Source organism: Tachyglossus aculeatus, chromosome X4 (assembly GCF_015852505.1).
Source record: "Tachyglossus aculeatus isolate mTacAcu1 chromosome X4, mTacAcu1.pri, whole genome shotgun sequence".
Classification (NCBI taxonomy): domain Eukaryota; kingdom Metazoa; phylum Chordata; class Mammalia; order Monotremata; family Tachyglossidae; genus Tachyglossus; species Tachyglossus aculeatus.
Window position 1 is genome coordinate 35,668,000 of NC_052098.1, and position 4,943 is coordinate 35,672,942.

Consider the following 4,943-nt stretch of genomic DNA (forward strand, 5'->3'; position numbering starts at 1 on the left):
CATATTTAGGTTGCTCCGCAATTCTTCGGTTGGTTGAGAAAGGGTTGAAAATGTCCTGTCTGATATTTTCCCCTTCAGAATTGGGATGGGTCTCATGATCTACATTGATATTGTCAATCCAAGCTTGCTCACTGTGCCATTTGAGGTGTTTTCATTGCTCCTTAAAGATGGACATTGTAAATGCTTCATGGCATGACAGAATGACAATGCAAGCACTTAGTACACTGCTCTGCACACAGTAAGCACTCAATAAATATGATTTAATGAATGAATGAAATTCAACCACCTTCTAAACTCTTTCTCCCCAATCCTTACCAGTTCTAAATTAAGCATAGTACTTTCATCCGGGTTCAGAGAGGTTTAGCCTCAACAGCATCACTGTTTTTCAAAACTATGGAAGGGAAAATTGAATATGGAATCTTAGAGGCAGTTTTCTAGCTCAGCTTTGCCCCAGAAAAATGAACAGACAAGTGGTTTCAAGTGAGCATAAAGTTGGTTCCTTGCCAAGGTTTGAACTTCTGTCAAGTCCACCCTTACACAGAGAATTACCTAAGCTCTTGAATAGTAATGGACAGATCTGCGAACTGATTCACATTTCTGAGTAGATGCTTTTAGATCTCTCTATTATTTATTAATGACTTATTTAGGTGAAAGGGAAAAATAAAACTTAGGGCTTCCTGAATTTGAAAACCAATCCTGTGGGCCTTTGTGCCTTTGCATGAATCAGTACCAACTGCACACTTTCAATTCCCATCCAGCATAAATGCCTGCAACTTGACGCATTGCTCAGTGCTTGACAAGCTCTAATTGTTTCCTGTACTCTCAAGGTTTCATGGTTTTAAAACCATTCCACTTGGTTTTCCTCTCCTGGTGACCACCTGTACATGCTTCCTTTGTCCAGTTAGGAATCCTCTGAAGCTTTGAATTGGGTGAGTCGGTTGGACATTGCAGCCCGGAATGTCTTTGGGATCTCCTTGATGTTTCTCCTGTAAGAGAGCAGGCTGTTTGCTTACTCTTATCACTGACCTTATTTGACAAAGTGGAGGGGTATTCTTGGAGAATATGAGAAAAAAGAGAAGCTAGAGTACGATTGGAAAAAAACAAACAAAACTCTCCTTGCTTTACATTTCTCACCTCAAGTAGTTTCATTACAGAAAAGAAATTAGGCTTGTGAATACTCAGTGTTCTCTACTGTTTTAGGTTGAATGCTTTCCATTAGATTATTTGGACAATATGGAGTACACTCCTGAATCATTGTGCAACTCCTGCCTACACAGGTCCATCAAAGAAATGAGATGCCTATCCCCTGAGATGGCCATCTGCATCAAAAATGACTTTAAATGCTTCCAACTAGCGGAGTAAAACAGGAAAAAACCAACTCCTTTCTCCAACCAAAAAAAGAATACAGGCCATTTAATCTGAATTCAAAGGTTGTGCGTAGTTCAAACAGCTAATAAAGAAAATGGGAAGAATACAATTTGCATCACTTTTGAAGAAAAAAAAGCAACTTTACAAATAGCTCTCGGTTTATATCTAGCCAAGCAAATAGCAAAGCAGAGGCAGATAATAATGAGATTACTTTGGTAATGATATGCATTAGATACATTATGGGAAACAATAATACTCCCTACTGAATGCAGTCAATCCAGATATTGATTTTTCTTAATGTTAAAAGTGCTACTCCAAAAATGAAAAGAGATATCCTTTATTTATTCTCCTTCCCTCTCGATCTCCATCTCCATAGACCCTTTGACGCAGAGTAGTATACCACGATAATGGAGTAATGTATATCTAATCTGACACCTACTGGGCCAGGATAATGTTCAGATAAAAACTGCTTGGATCACTGCTGTTGAGAAAGAAATGTATGAGAGGTGAAAAAACTCCATCTGAACTTTTATTTTTGTTTGGATTTTTGTTTAAACCTTTCCTGCAAGCCAAGAATATTCATTTTTCTAAACAGCCTAGCAACATATTGATTGTAAAACAGGCAGGCCTGTCTGTTGTGCCACAATAATGCCCTTCTAACCACTGAATATATGTTTAATCTATCAAAGCTTTCAATGAAATGACATTGCAAAGGATACAAATGCATTTCACTTGAGTTCCATTCCCACCCCTCACCCTCCAATCCCTCCTATCTATCCTTTTATCGGGTCTCTCCCCAGATGCTTTCCCCTCCCATCACATCCCTAAGTGGTCTTCTAAATCATTGTTCGGAATCCAGAAAAATATTATCTACTACACATCAAAACAAAACCTTCAAAATTTGTAGCAAAACAGTCTTGACTTTTTATTTTCATATTAGAAAGAATGTTTCCTTATCGCTTTTTAACTACCATAAAAGGAAAGCAGTTGCCCTGTACCGAACAATTAAACAAAAAGAAAACACTGAAGAGTCCCTGTTTGACCAAACTGATAAATCAGTAAAAGCAAACTATTTACATCACCTATTTGGATGATACCCAATACTCATTTCCACTTGTTAGACTTTTTGGCTCTAGAGAACAAATAACATTTTTCCTTTGTCCTTTGCATTTGGACAATTTCATTTAAACTTTCCTCAGAAAACCAAAAACATCTTGTCCAAGGTGACAAGCCCTGGCTCAGTAGCACGGTATCTAAGGCATCTCAATACTCCTCACAATTTAATCAATAGAATTGAAACACGCATTCCTAAAACAGTTTTACATACAGTCGAGCACTTGAAAGTCAATGCAAAAGGAAACTATACAAAGCTTCAAAAGCATGAATTGTGTCTAGGTCAGCCAATAAATTTTAAAATTAGAAAATTGCATACATTTTTGCATTATTTTTGAAATAATTTATTTATTTGACTTCCTCATTATCATATTCTTGGCCTCAAGGCATTTAAAGGGAACAACTGGCATAGTATAGGGGAAAAAAAATTGAAAATCATTTGCCATTCCCTTTGTCTAAATGACTTTAACCCCAGCTAAGATTGAAGAGATGAATGATGAAGCATTTAAGAAGGAAATGTGTTTACCTTAGATGACAATGTCATCCATGGTCCTTTTCCACCCAAGTGGCACTTCCTTTTCAGATATGTTGAATATTTTCTGAAGTGTTGCAACAAATGACTTCTTTCTCCTTTCAGTTCACACATGACTCCTCTCTTTGGGCAGCCAACTTCCCTTACTGAAGAAAGTCTGACTGTTAGGGGATCAGTCATAGCAGTGTTTTTTTTTACAAAGCACTGCACTGTCTGCTTAGAGAACATGTGAAAAAAATTAAAATACCCTATCCCTGCCCTCATGGAACTTTATGATCCAATTAGGGAGGAAATCGGAAACTTAAATTGTAAAATGTACCAATAGCAAGAGAAAATAGATATGAACAAGACAGTGCAAGAACAAGAAATAAGCACATGAATGATTGTTTAGGTGGCCGATGATGAGAAGCAGCATGGTTTAGTGGATAGAGCATTGGACTGGGAGTCAGAAGGACCTGGGATCTAGTCCCAGCTCCAGTGGCTGCTGCGTGATGTAGGGTAAGGCACTTCACTTCTCTGTGCCATGGTTACCTTGTTTGTAAAATGAGGATTAAGAGAGTGAGCACTGTGTGGGACAGGGACAGTATCCAACCTGATTAGCTTGTATCTACCCCAGCACATAGAACAGTGCTTGGTACATAGTAAGCACTTAACAATTAACAATTATTTTTATTATTATGTGCATGTCAACATCAGGAAATTGGTTGGACTAATCAGGAAATGTCTCCTAGAAGAGGTGCCTTGTTGAAGGGCTTTAAAAATGGGAAGGAGCAGGGATTGGGCCCTCCTGATAGGGGTAAAGTCATGAAAAATAGGTCAAAGATGGGAGGGTCAAGACCAAAGAAAAGTTAAAAAGTTGCTTAGGAGGGGCAAGGAGCATCATCTAGAGTGTAGCAAAAGGAGAGAGAAGATAGGGAAAGGAGAAGCAGTGTGGCTCAGTGGAAAGAGCCCGGGCCTTGAGGTCAGAGGTCATGGGTTCAAATCCCGGCTCTGCCAGTTGTCAGCTGTGTGACTTTGGGCAAGCTCTTCACTTCTCAGTTACCTCATCTGTAAAATGGGGATTAAAACTGTGAGTCCCCCGTGGGACAGCCTGATCATCCTGTAACTTCCCCAGTGCTTAGAACAGTGCTTTGAACATAGTAAGTGCTTAATAAATACCATTATTATTATTAAAGGAGAGCAAGCCGATAATGAAGCTTGAACCCAGTGGTACTGACCTTTTGTAGTGGAGTAATGGGGAGTGTCCACTGCTGCCAAGAAGAGCATCCCAGGTAACTGTTGCCAGCCTTCTCATCACTGAGAGCACCTGCTCCCAGCATGCTTCAACCACGCCAGGATGTGGGATTGAAGCTAATCTCACAGCACCCACAGCCTAAGGCCTCCACAAAACCCCAGTAAGACAGGTGGCTGCTGGGGTGCCCTGAATTCTGAGCCCCAAGGAGCCTGAAATTCTGCTCCCCTGGCCACAGTACCCTATTGATTTTGTTTTTGTTTATTTGCCTTTATCGTGTTTTGTTTCAGCATTCCTGATGTCTCTGTCTTCAGTGTGTTTTCTCCACTTACACTCTGAGATTGTGAGCCCTCCAAGGGATAGGGACCAAGTCTAATTTATACCTGTATATTCTCTCCCAATGCTCAGAACAGTGCTCCACATGCAGTAAACGCTTATAAATACTATTACTACTGGAGATTTTGTTGAGAACAGTGATGTGCTCCAATCATTGGTTTAAAAAATCCTTATGCTTAAGTGTATATAAGAGACAGAAAGGCTAAGGGCAAGGGAAACTGATAAGAAGGCTATCATAGTGGTCTAGCCAGGTAGTAGAGTGTGTGTTCCAGATTGGCAATTACAACCCGTTGTTGGGTAGGAACCGTCTCTATATGTTGCCAACTTGTAGTTCCCAAGCTCTTAGTACAGTGCTCTGCACAC